Below are 14,804 nucleotides of genomic sequence, written 5' to 3' on the forward strand. Positions count from 1 at the left end.
GATCAATCATCAAGCCAGAATCAAGCATGCCTGTTTAGAGGGCTACCAGAACACTTCCTACACTGTCCACTTTGAACAGCTTGAAAAGACTCCTTACTGATAAATTCATTGGTGTAGTGCAACGTTTTTCTGTCATTGAAACATCTCACCGCTGATGAGGTAGAATCAGGGAGTATCCGAAACAGTTTTATACGAGTTAAGAAAGCGGCTGAAGATATTACGACTAAAATCAGTGCTATGTATGACTCTATGATAGGGGACGGCGTTGTCAAAATAGCGAAATTAGAGATTGGGGACTATTGGCGCGATTTATATGCAAGAAAAAAAACTAACAGTGTGAAAATATGGGGAATTGTTTAGGTGTAATGTATAACCATATCAATGGCGATATCACGTGTCGCATTTATCTGGTATTTTAGATCATGCCATTGCTAATAATGTGAGCGGCGTTGAAAAATACCAATGTAAGAGTGCTGATGTAGATCGTACAGTTGTGAGTAGGTTAGAAAAACTGATGGTGATTGTAAAGACAACATAATACCCTCCTTGGGAGGATCTGCTGCAGATGTTATTATCAATGTTAATGACACGTGAGAGTATAGTGGAAACATTTTGTGGCGTCATAGCCAACATTACATAATTTTAAGATGCTGAAAGTTTATCACCTACTTACTATGTATACAATGCTTGTAGATACAGTGAGTTTGTATGTGCAAGAAAAACAGTATACTGATGTCTTGCAGGATTTGCAAAAACTGAATATATTCATAATCAGTAAAAAGCGATGTATCCGTATTAGCCAATATGCTGTCTATGATAGAATGAGTTTCACTGTCTTCATAACTGTACTATGTATGGATGTGTGAGAGTTTTTGTAAAAAATAAATAAATAAAAGAATGACATAACTCTAATGGGTTCACTTGTGTTTTAAATGAATCATGGAGAAGGTTATGCACAAGATATACTATGATCCGTCCCACCCAGGAGGGTTGGGAGGAGTGCAGCGACTTCGTGATTCCGTCAAAAGAATGCACTGGCTTGTCTCCAACTATACCCACGGTTAAAAAGTTTCTGCTGAGGCAGGATGCGTATACACTGCACGCTCCTGCATTGAAACACTTCCCAAGAAACAGAGTGATTGTTAATGGTATCGACAAGCAATTCCAAGCTGATTTGGTCGATATGTCTGAATATTCATCGGAAAAGCGATAATGTGCATTATTTATTGACATGTATTGATGTGTTTTCTAAATATGCCTGGGTAATATGTCTTAAAAACAAATCGGGTCCTATTGTGACAAGTGCCTTTAAGGAAATATTGGAACAAGGACGCATACCCCAAACTCAAACAGGCGCTGGAAAAGAATTTTATAATAAGGTTTTCAAAAATTGATGACACAGTATAAAATTCACCATTTTTCACATCGAATGAAATAAAAAGCAAGTGTTGTTGAGCGTTTCAATAGGACTTTCAAAACCAGAATGTGGAGATATTTAACGGCTGTTAACTCACGCCGCTATATTGAGGTAGTACAAGATATGGTTGCTGCTTACAACTCTGCATACCATAGGTCAATAAAAATGGCTCCGTCCTCCGTATGTAAAGACAATGAGAAAACTGTCTTTAACACTCTGTACAAACTGAAACCACATGGAGCGGTGCTGTTTAAATTTCAGATGGGGGACACCGTTAGGATATCAAAGCACAGAGGCATTTTTTAGTAAAGGTTACCAACAGACCTTTACAGATGAGTTTTTTACAATATCAAAATGTATGGGTAGAACTCCTCCTGTTTACATACTGAAAGACAATAGTGGGGAGCTGGTGACAGGTACCTTTTTACGAAGCAGAGTTACAGGCTGTAATTGTAGACAAAAACCAAGTGTTTAAAATTGAAAAAGTGCTGTCTCGAAAGGAAATAGGCCGTAAAAAGCTTGTACTTGTGAAATGGCTAGGATGGCCTGAGAAATTCAATTCATGGATCTCTGAAAAAAGACATAGTTGATGCAAGATAAAGAGAGGGTCAGTCTTGTAATATTAGTCATTGTGGTTTGTTAGTGAAAGGTGTTGGAGCTATGAATAAGAACGGATTTTTTATTCGCTGCCTAGTAATTCCTCACAATTAGTTTATCAAATAATAAGATTTGGCAATTCAGAACAAAACTGGCTAAACCGATCATATTACAAACACCGTATGAAGTTGGTCTTATTGAAATTCAATACCCCAGGATCTGGAATAGTTTCACGAGCGATGCCAAGATTGATTTCATCGACACAGCGAAAATGTACAACAAGACAAGGCTAACAGTTGGTTCTTATAATACAATCGCCAGCATTGTTAATGAATATAATATGAAATGTGCTGCTAACACAGCCCTAGCCCACATAACTATGAGCCACAACCCTATCACTAATAAGATTCTTTTCACGGGAGGAGACGGATGGAATATTGTGTTTAGGGGCGTCTGGCCGAAATTCTTGGGTTCATACCAGACTCTGTGTTCAAATACACATTGGCCCCATTTAAAATGTTCAGCTCCACACCCGGCCGACATCCATGGGGGTCGTTATAATATATTTATTTATAGTGACATTGTGGACTACCAGCTAGTCGGTGATAGTCATGTACCCTGCTCCGTTGTATAAATATCTCTGATGAGAACAAAGCATGCCCACTCTGAGTTCGACAGTCCTCACTACACCTCGTTGTCACGCTCGACTATTACTGATATTCAGATAGAACTACGAGGCGATCAGAACCAACACATCCCTTTCTCATACGGAAAAGTAATTGTCAAACTACATTTTAGACCTGTGAAACATCATTAAAATGATGAGGAAAGCGTACACAGCCGATGATGGAAGATATATGCACTATTACATGAATCAAGCTGGTGGAGAGTTGCGGGTTTCATAGGCTCCAGCACACAATATGGTCATGGATTAGGGGGATATTCAGAAATTTATTTCGAATGGCTGTTCCACTTTTAAAAAGGGTTTAATATAGCCAAACCCCATCTGAAAACAGCAGCAAGTGGTTTTATTGGCGATGTTGTGACTAATGTTAGGAGCCGTGGCATCCAGACAACAGGGCAATGGGCTCATGGTGTACAGGCATAAGCATTAAAAAGAAGCCCGCCAGGATGTGGGCGTAGCCGGACTGTGAACAAAAAGCATAAAAACACCACCAAAAACGAAGAATTCTCAAAAAAGCATCTGTCAGTAGGCGCAGAGCTCCGAAGCAGCTCTCTGTCCCCTGACAAAAGACATATTTTAATTTTACAGAATCAATCATGGCGTTTATTCATAATCAGTCCGAAGAGTGTGTGAAGACCGAATTGGACCTGTTTACAGTACCGTACACACAAACATCTATCGAAAAATCTACATTTGTAGAAATCCCACCAATGTCAGCTCTAACGGACGGTGGTCCTATTGAATTTTTCATTTCGGCTAGCGGGGAGGATTATCTCGACCTTAACGATTCATACTTGTATACACGTGTAAGGATTACAAACCCTGATGGCACATTGTTGGCTACTTGCGCCGATGTAGGTTTTATAAACTATCCTGGATGCAGTCTTTTTCACAAGTAGATATAATGTTGGGTGATAGACTGATCACACAGTCTTCAAATACGTATCCTTATCGATCCGTTATAGAATGTCTTCTGAATTATGGAAAGGACACATTGGCTCGCAATTTAGCACAGGGCTATTTTGTAAGGACACAGCGGGCAAAATGGATGAGACCTCTATCACAGGCGATAATTTGGGGTTGACACAAAGGGGTGAATACACATCCGAAAGCCGTATTGTTGAATTAATAGCACCAGTACCACGAATTTGTTTTTCAAGAAAAATTGTTGCTAAATGGTGTGGACATGTCTCTGAAATTCATCGTTCAAAAGATGACTTTGCACTAATGACCCCTGGAAATGTCAATTCGCTGTGAAAATAATGTCTGCTAGTCTATTTGTCAAGAAAATATCAGTGGCACCAACTGTTAGACTAGCTCATAGTCGGGCCCCTACAGCATACTAATGCAAAATATGCTATTGACAGAGTAGCTCTAAAACCTTCTCAATACCTACAGGCACGTGTTTGCAACCAAGAAAACCTATTCATAGGACAGATTCCTAAATTTGTAGTCATAGCTTTAAGTGAATAATGAAGCATACACAGGTTCGTATGCCCATAACCCCTTTAATTTTGGAAACTATAATACAGAATTTATTAGCCTTTATGCGATGGACAGCCTCACCCAGCCCGTCCTTTTCAGCCCCTTTTTCAAAGAGGGCAATATGTCTGGGAATATTATCAACTGGTTGAACCTGGCGGTGGGGGCTCAGGGAAATGTTTCACTGATTAAGAGCAGTAACGTTAAAATTGGAAGTTCGGTTCAGAAATCCACTTCTAGGACTGTGACCCTTATCTGCTATTCAGTTTTTGACTCTGTAATCCAATAGGACTTGCCGTCTGTTAAACACGATATTTCGATTGCAGGTCAAAAGCTGAATAACAGGCTATCTAAAATGGATGTTCTGAACCCGGACTTACCGCTCAACAGTGAAACATTCTGATATTTTCTTGACAAATTCAACTAGTTGACATTATTTTCACAGCCCTCTTTGAAAAGGGGCTGAAAAGGCTTTTGGGTGAATCAAGACAGTCCACAAATAGCAACAAATTTCTTATTATACAAATTAAGGGTACTGGTGCTATTAATTATCTACGGCTATGATGTTTAGGAATCTGTCCCTTTGGTTTTCTTTGGTTGCAAAACACGTATCGCCTGTAGGTATTGAGAGGTCAATAGCATCCATTTTGCCCGTTGGTGTCCTTGACAAATAGACTAGCAGACATTATTTTCACAGCGAATTGACATTTGTGTCCTTAGGCAAATTCAGAAGACATTCAGAGAACGGATCGATTTAGCAACAATTTTTTGAAAACAAATCTGTGTACTGGTGTCTATTAATCACCAACATTGGCTGGATGTGTATTCACTTTGTGAAAAAGACTGCATTATCGATAGTTTATAAAGGTCTCAATCCTTGCCCGCTGTGTAGCCACAAAACAATGCCATCAGGGTTTGTATGTGTCCTTTCCATAATTCAGAAGACGTTAAGGTCGATCATCCTACGCTTTGAAGACTGTGTGGATCAGTCTATCACCCAACATTATATCTACTTGTGAAAAAGACTGCATCCAGGATAGTTTATAAACCTACATCGTAGATTTTTCAATGTGCTATAGATGTTTGTGTGCATGAATCGGATAATCCTCCTAAATAGGTCCAATTCGACCACCGTCCCTTAGGACTGGGATTATGAATGTAACGCCTATGTTTGATTCTGTAAATGTAAACAGGTCCATGTCTTTTGTCAGGGACAGATTATGAATAAACGCTGATTGATTCCAAAATTAAATATGTCTTTGCTTCGCCTACAGACAGATGCTGTCACCGACAGATTTTTGAGAATTCCTTCGCTTTTTGGTGTTTTTATGCTTTTTGTTCACAGTCCGGCTACGCCCATATCCTGGCGGGCTTCTTTTAATGCTTTTAAGTGCCTGTACACATGAGCCCATTGCCCTGTTGTCTGATGCCACCACGCTCCTAACATTAGTCACAACATCGCCAATAAAACCACTTTGCTGTTGTTTTCAGATGGGGTTTGGCTATATTAAAACCCCTTTTTAAAAGTGAACAGCCATTCGAAATAAATTTCCGAATATCCCCCTAATCCATGACCATATTAGGTGCTGGAGCCTATGAAACCCGGCAACTCTCTCCACCAGCTTGATTCATGTAATAGTGCATATATCTTCCATCATCGGCTGTGTACGCCTCATCATTTTTAATGATGTTTCACAGGTCTAAAATGTAGTTTGACAATTACTTTTCCGTATGAGAAAGGGATGTGTTGGTTCTGATCGTCTCGTAGTTCTATCTGAATATCAGTAATAGTCGAGCGTGACAACGAGGTGTAGTGAGGACTGGGTCGTAACTCAGAGTGGGCATCGCTTGTTCTCATCAGAGATATTTATACAACGGAGCAGGGGTTTTGACTATCACCCGACTAGCTGGTAGTCCACAATGTCACTATAAATAAATATATTATAACGACCCCATGGATGTCGGCCGGGTGTGGAGCTGAACATTTTAAATGGGGCCAATGTGTATTTCTAACACAGAGTCTGGTATGAACCCAAGAATTTCGCCAGACGTCCCTAAACACAATATTCCATCCGTCTCCTCCCGTGAAAAGAATCTTATTAGTGATAGGGTTGTGGCTCATAGTTATGTGGGCTGGGGCTGTGTTAGCAGCACATTTCATATTATATTCATTAACAATGCTGGCGATTGTATTATAAGAACCAACTGTTAGCCTTGTCTTGTTGTACATTTTCGTTTTAGGTATCGATGAAATCAATCTTGGCATCGCTTCTCGGTGAAACTATTCCAGATCCTGGGGTATTGAATTTCAATAAGACCAACTTCATACACGGTGTTTGTAATATGATCGGTTTAGCCAGTTTTGTTCTGAATTGCCAAATCTTATTATTTGGATAAACTAATTGTGAGGAATTACTAGGCAGCGTAACAAAAATCCGTTCTTATTCATAGCTCCAACACCTTTCACTAACAAACCACAATGACTAATATTACAAGACTGACCCCTCTCTTTATCTTGCATCAACTATGTCTTTTTCAGAGATCCATGAATTGAATTTCTCAGGCCATCCTAGCCATTTCACAAGTACAAGCTTTTTACGGCCTATTTCCTTTCGAGACAGCACTTTCTCAATTTTAAACACTTGGTTTTTGTCTACAATTACAGCCTGTAACTCTGCTTCGTAAAAGGTACCTGTCACCAGCTCCCCACTATTGTCTTTCAGTATGTAAACAGGAGGAGTTCTACCTATACATTTTGATATTGTAAAAAACTCATCTGTAAAGGTCTGTTGGTAACCTTTACGAAAAATGCCTCTGTGCTTTGATATCCTAACGGTGTCCCCATCTGAAATTTAAACAGCACCGTTCCATGTGGTTTCAGTTTGTACAGAGTGTTAAAGACAGTTTTCTCATTGTCTTTACATACGGAGGACGGAGCCATTTTTATTGACCTATGGTATGCAGAGTTGTAAGCAGCAACCATATCTTGTACTACCTCAATATAGCGGCGTGAGTTAACAGCCGTTAAATATCTCCACATTCTGGTTTTGAAAGTCCTATTGAAACGTTCAACAACACTTGCTTTTATTTCATTCGATGTGGAAAAATGGTGAATTTTATACTGTGTCATCAATTTTTGAAAAACCTTATTATAAAATTCTTTTCCAGCGTCTGTTTGGAGCTTCTGGGGCGTCCTTGTTCCAATATTTCCTTAAAGGCACTTGTCACAATAGGACCCGATTTGTTTTTAAGACATATTACCCAGGCATATTTAGAAAACACATCAATACATGTCAATAAATAATGCACATTATCGTTTTCCGATGAATATTCAGACATATCGACCAAATCAGCTTGGAATTGCTTGTCGATACCATTAACAATCACTCTGTTTCTTGGGAAGTGTTTCAATGCAGGAGCGTGCAGTGTATACGCATCCTGCCTCAGCAGAAACTTTTTAACCGTGGGTATAGTTGGAGACAAGCCAGTGCATTCTTTGACGGAATCACGAAGCCGCTGCACTCCTCCCAACCCTCCTGGGTGGGACGGATCATAGTATATCTTGTGCATAACCTTCTCCATGATTCATTTAAAACACAAGTGAACCCATTAGAGTTATGTCATTCTTTTTATTTATTTATTTTTTTACAAAACACTCTCACACATCCATACATAGTACAGTTATGAAGACAGTGAAACTCATTCTATCATAGACAGCATATTGGCTAATACGGATACATCGCTTTTACTGATTATGAATATATTCAGTTTTTGCAAATCCTGCAAGACATCAGTATACTGTTTTTCTTGCACATACAAACTCACTGTATCTACAAGCATTGTATACATAGTAAGTAGGTGATAAACTTTCAGCATCTTAAAATTGCGTGTAATGTTGGCTATGACGTCACAAAATGTTTCCACTATACTCTCACGTGTCATTAACATTGATAATAACATCTGCAGCAGATCCTCCCAAGGAGGGGTATTATGTTGTCTTCTTACAATCACCATCAGTTTTTCTAACCTACTCACAACTGTACGATCTACATCAGCACTCTTACATTGGTATTTTTCAACGTCGTTCACATTATTAGCAATGGCATGATCTAAAATACCAGATAAATGCGATACGTGATATCGCTCATTGATATGGTTATACATTACACCTAAACAATTCCCCATATTTTCACACTGTTAGTTTTTTTTTCTTGCATATAAATCGCGCCAATAGTCCCCAATCTCTCTAATTTCGGCTATTTTGACAACGTCGTCCCTATCATAGAGTCATACATAGCACTGATTTTAGTCGTAACATCTTCAGCCGTTTTCAACTCGTACAAAACTGTTTCGGATACTCCCCTGATTCTACCCTCATCAGCGGTGAGATGTTTCAAGGACAGAAAACGTTGCACTACACCAATGAATTTATCAGTAAGGAGTCTTTTCATAAGCTGTTCAAAGTGGACAGTGTAGAAGTGTTCTGGTAGCCCCTCTAAACAGGCATGCTGATTCTGGCTTGGATGATTGATCTGACAGCCCGAACAAAGCTCTTCCAAATACTTGTAAAGAACAATGTTAAGAAGATGTAGAGACGCTGTTTTAACGCTATCTATAAACAAAGATGACACCACCCCATCCGTCTGATCAGGCGCCTCTGTGTCCGAACAATCAGCAACACCTCCCTGTTGTAATGTAGCATATGTTGAGGGGGTTGTTTGATATGCACATGTCTGAGGGGGAAGTGCCCCAAACAATAGAGATGGTGGCAGGGGAGGTGTAGGTGGGGATGGTAGGAAGTGTTCCGGCGATAGAGGTGGCGATGATGACGATGATGAAAGGGATTGAGGAGATCCGGATGCCTTTAGGGGTGCAAATAGCCCAGGGGTGTTAGGAGGCGTACCTGTGGGGGGTCGAATGAAACCACTCCAGATCCTCTGGGAAGAAAAAAAAATAACACATTACAATCACAGTAACAAAAAAAAAATAAAAATAAAATCATTTTAACTATTTTGGGCAAATAATTAGCACCTTAAAAAATAGACCCACCATTTTGCTAGTCTTTGTGTCTGATGATTTTAGGTCTATAGAGGTTCCGTGGCAGGGGTAGAGACTGTTGGTCAGTGTTCCCAAATATCAATCTTTTTTCTTATGTTCTCATAAGAACTCCTTATTTTGTCTCTTCTGATGACATAGTCGATGGTATCAAACTGTTTCTTCAAAATCTCCCAGTCACACCATTGTATAAAGAACACATTTTTAAACCATTTGTTGTATTCATCGTTAGATACAGGATACGGTTTTAACTTCCATTCTTCATGACCACGGGCAGCAACTAACTTCTCCCTTTCACTGCACAAGCTAAGGAAAATAAAATCCTCTGTAGGTCTAGTGAAACGGTCTGCTTCCACACGATAGATACTGGAGCCATTGCGACTATCCCATTGAGACACATACACCAGCTCAGGTAAGCCCGGATTGTCAAGATCCGGACAGACGACATCACGAAAAAGGCCCCAGTCTTTCACAGAGATTGTACAGGCTGTTTTGGCATTGCTAGATAGTTCCACAGCAACACTAGTGTAAACAGCTAATGTCACGTATCCAGCATTGTAGCGAATTGAATAACTGTATCCGTTGACACCAACATATTCCAGATCAGATGTACATGACTCAGTCATGCTTGTAGGAAAGATCTCCGAACGGAATGGCTTCTTTCTGGGAGCCTGACTCAAACTGCCTGTTGTTCCAGTATTAGGCTCTTCGCATCCCCATAACTCTTCACGGTGGGCTAGGCTCAAACCAAATGTAGTGGGTCCTATTCTAGATGTCTCACCTTCTTCAACAAAAGATGATCCAGATTGTTGTCCAAATGCGTGGAAAGACATGGCTGAAAAACAATTCCTCGTTGCTTGCACCTAGAAGAATTAAAAAGTGAAACTCCAGCTGGCCTTTTGTTGTGGAAAAAACGTGGAAACAAGCTAGCTACCAGAACAGCTAAAAATGGTGGATAAAAAAGTGAGCAGTCAGCCTTGAAACAAGGGGTTTTTAAACACCACAAACCACACCCTGTAGGGCGTTTTTACAACCCACCAATAGCAAACCCTTCTTAACAGCTAACCATTGGTCTATCAGACGTTTTAACACCTTTTTTACAAAATGTAAATAATGCCTCACCCCACCTAAACCATGACGCCAGCTATACCTACGTCATCACATCCGCTAGATGCGTGCGCGCAGTTTCGGCGATTAGATGCACTACCATATTCGGCCACTAGATGGCGCCCGCGAGTACCAGCAACGATTAGATGCAATACCACATTCGGCCACTAGATGGCGCCCGCGGTGTGACGACGTTCGACCGCTACGTCATTACGTTCGCGGTATGCTCGCGCAACTTCGACGATTAGATGCACTACCATATTTGGCCACTAGATGGCGCCCGCGAGTACCAGCAACGATTAGATGCAATACCACATTCGGCCACTAGATGGCGATCGCGAGTACCAACGGTGCACCCGCGACGTTACATGCACGCTCATATGACCAGATTACAGGGTGGGTTTGCGCGTGCGTGTGATGACGTCACACATGCACGCGCAAACCCACCACCTTTATACTACTAGTGACAGTGGATAGACAGGAAAGGTGGGAGAGAGATGGGGGATGACACGCAGCAAAGGGCCGCAGGTTGGACTCAAACCCGGGCCGCTGCAAAGGACTCAGCCTACATGGGGCGCACTTACTGGGGGGAGCTAGAGGTCGCCCATGCAAATTGATTTTTTAATTTTAGTGGTAAATTGTCTGGTAAATATTAAATACATACAACTGATGTAAAATCTAATCCGAACCCAAAATAACACAGTACAGATCTGTTGTACTGTAACCTGTCATCACACTGTAATAACTCTGCAGGGAGGGGGGGGGCACACCTTGTGAAGTGTAATTATGTCCCACTTCTCACTGGCTGCTGGTACTGCTAGACTTTAATTAGCTCCATTCTCCTGACTACAGAGAGATTATGACCAGATGCCTCGAGGCCTAGCCCAGGTGGTTATGGAGAGCAGATTTCAATGAAGAAGAAGAAAAAAAAAAAAAGACTAATTTTTTGGTTCATTACTTCAGAAAGGAGTTCCTGGTGGGTTTAATAAATGTCATTGAGACAAGCAGGCCACCCCATGAGATCTCAGATTTGAAAGTGCCTGATTGTTATGAAAATGACACAGATTTAATCAAGCAGTTTGGATGGTTTCCTGATGACAAAGTGAGCATATGGGCATAATGTGTGGGGTAAACTTATCTAGACAAGGAAACATACTGATTCCTCACGGTTTCCCAAACCCTGTAATGATGTTTTAGTTTATTTGAACCATCTATGGCTTTCTTTAAATTTGTAACATTTTTAAAGGTCCTATGACATGCTGCTTTTTGGATACTTTTATATAGGCCTTAGTGGTCCCCTAATACTGTATCTGAAGTCTCTTTTATATAGACCTTAGTGGTCCCCTAATACTGTATCTGAAGTCTCTTTTATATAGACCTTAGTGGTCCCCTAATACTGTATCTGAAGTCTCTTTTATATAGGCCTTAGTGGTCCCCTAATACTGTATCTGAAGTCTCTTTTATATAGACCTTAGTGGTCCCCTAATACTGTATCTGAAGTCTCTTTTATATAGGCTTTAGTGGTCCCCTAATACTGTATCTGAAGTCTCTTTTATATAGGCCTTAGTGGTCCCCTAATACTGTATCTGAAGTCTCTTTTATATAGACCATAGTGGTCCCCTAATACTGTATCTGAAGTCTCTTTTATATAGACCTTAGTGGTCCCCTAATACTGTATCTGAAGTCTCTTTTATATAGACCTTAGTGGTCCCCTACTGTATCTGAAGTCTCTTTTATATAGACCTTAGTGGTCTCCTAATACTGTATCTGAAGTCTCTTTTATATAGACCTTAGTGGTCCCCTAATACTGTATCTGAAGTCTCTTTTATATAGACCTTAGTCGTCCCCTAATACTGTATCTGAAGTCTCTTTTATATAGACCTTAGTGGTCCCCTAATACTGTATCTGAAGTCTCTTTTATATAGACCTTAGTGGTCTCCTAATACTGTATCTGAAGTCTCTTTTATATAGACCTTAGTGGTCCCCTAATACTGTATCTGAAGTCTCTTTTATATAGACCATAGTGGTCCTCTAATACTGTATCTGAAGTCTTTTTCCCGAAATTCAGCCTTGGTGCAGAATTACAGCCACTAGAGCCAGTCCCACAATGAGCTTTACTTAGGATGTGCCATTTCTGTGTCTGTAGCTTTAAATGCTATTGGGGGGGGGGGGGGGAAGGGAAGGGGGGGTGGCCTTGACCAACTGCCATGCTTCGCTCGTTTGCAAGCCATGATGTCTCTCTCTCTTTCATGGGTGGGCCAAATTCTCTGGGTGGGCAAATCTGAGAAACGGGAAGGAACCTTTCCCCTTATGACGTCATAAAGGGAAGATTCCAGATCGGCTCATCTGAGCTTTCATTTTCTCAAAGGCAGAGCAGGATACCCTGGGCTCGGTTTACACCTATCACCATTTCTAGCCACTGGGGGACCATAGGCAGGCTGGGGGAAGGCATAGTAATGTTAAAAAAAACTCATAAAGTCACATTTCCATGCCATGGGACCTTTAAAGGATTCATTATTCACTCAAACCTTTCAACTGGGAGTTTTTATAATAGTCTAAATGTTGTTTCAGAGGTTAGGGAAATAATTTACTTTATGATGGAAAATGAGAAAATATTAAATAAAGTATAAACAATGGCACCTGAAAACTTCTGAACAAATCAAATTGTATCACTGTGTGCATTAGGAGTGATGCATTCCTCTGATATAAAAAAAAAAATAAAATCTGTCAAACCCCACTCGATAATGTTTAGTTAGAGTCAATGGATTGACATTCCCTTAATCTTCATCTCATATAGATGAGCTGTTAACTTCACAATAGAAAAAATATTAGGAAAGTGAGAATAGAAAAGTTTCAGGCCACGTCAGATGTCAGTGGAACTAGCAGGAGCAGCGGCTGCTAGATAGATTTAATGTAGTATTATATTTGTGGACCGATTTTCCACAGGATAACACTTGCGCCCAATGGAACTTTGAAATGAAAGGCAATGTCCCGGTCTCCTGAGATACTATATCAGCAAAGGCAATGCAGGAGGGGCCGCAGACACATTACAAGATAAACACATATTGACACTTCTGGCAGAATTCATCATTTCTGTCCCCGACCATTTTTCTCTGTTTGCAAATGGAGCCTTGTGGCAAGCGGCATGTTCGTGTTCAGACATTTACAATTATTGAAAAGGTGAAGATATCAACTTCCTATGTTGCTAGTAGATGGGAAAAATGTGTTATGAGGTTAAGCAGCATCAATAGCTGATCCAGTAACGGTAAGAATACATCCAGTTGATTATATTTTATTTCGCAATGGTTATGTAGCTTCCATGTATTATTGGTGATGCTGCAGATAATGTATCTACCCCTCACTACAACATGCTGAGAGCATCTTTTTCATAACTGTTTTCTTTGTCTCTGCAGTTTCTCTCTCTCTCTCTCTCTCTCTCTCTCTCTCTCTCTCTCTCTCTCTCTCTCTCTCTCTATTTATTTTCATTTACAGGTCCTACTGTGTTTTGCTTCCTTTGGTTTTATGTTATTCTCATGAAAACAACACCACACGCAGTGCTATGTACTGTATAATCAACACTAGCACATCCTCGCCTCCTCTCTGCTTAGAGAGAGGCCAGTTCTTTAGATCCTGGAAGCCTTTTTTTCTCCAGAGCAAAGCTACAGAAGCCGGAACTCACAGTAAATTATAAATACGCCATAACCTTTCTCCGTGAACCCTGCCTTTCATCATCCCCCTGTAGTCAGATGGTCCCGGGCAGGCTCAGCTATTGTGAGCTGCCCTGGCTAATTGTTAAACGTGTTCTTGTCAATCAAGCCTAGCCGAAATGGCAACTCCTCAGCCGGCACTACAATGAGCTGCCTGAGCCGCGGTAGCCTTAGAAGTAATTGCCGTCCACTCGCCAGAAGCCCATCTCCATTCCATTAGCGGCTGTACAATATGAATGGTTGCAGTAGGTTGTTGACTGCAGACCTATTGAAGCTTGTGCATGTGCTCAGTAGCCCCTTTTCAGTGGCATGTGTTTCATTTCCACATGGACAGGCCAAACAGGAAGAGAGGTAATTGCATTGGTGACGGCATTGTGTTCGCTGACAGAGAGGCATATTCCCTTCACTTCATCAATCAAAAAGCTATAGTAAATATTCATAGAGAAAACAAACAGAGTCAATGAGGAGATTATGTGTGAGAGCCAAAACAAGTTCATTGTTACACTACTTTATATCCTGCAGTTGTTCCAACTTTATTTAGCTGCTGTAGCTGAATTGATCTCCCTCACGTACTTCATCTAACTCAGTTGCATGGTTTGTTAGGTACATATACTGTAAGCAGCTCTACTGAATGACAAAACGCTGTGTCACCTTGGGGATGCTGTTGGCACATAATACATAATGCTGAGTGGACTCGATGATAATAGAAAAACAACTATCAGACAAAGACACAAGAAGCTAGATGACATTATCG

The 14,804-nt window shown here is 40.6% G+C and overlaps 1 protein-coding gene across 1 annotated transcript in view; it reads right to left on the reverse strand.

Annotated features, from left to right (window-relative positions):
- Positions 1-14,804, reverse strand: part of galnt9 (polypeptide N-acetylgalactosaminyltransferase 9) — a 127,924-nt gene that overhangs the window by 52,081 nt on the left and 61,039 nt on the right. The gene's annotated exons all lie outside the window — the stretch shown is intronic.

The sequence above is a fragment of the Perca flavescens genome, chromosome 5 (assembly GCF_004354835.1).
Source record: "Perca flavescens isolate YP-PL-M2 chromosome 5, PFLA_1.0, whole genome shotgun sequence".
In the NCBI taxonomy this organism is placed as follows: domain Eukaryota; kingdom Metazoa; phylum Chordata; class Actinopteri; order Perciformes; family Percidae; genus Perca; species Perca flavescens.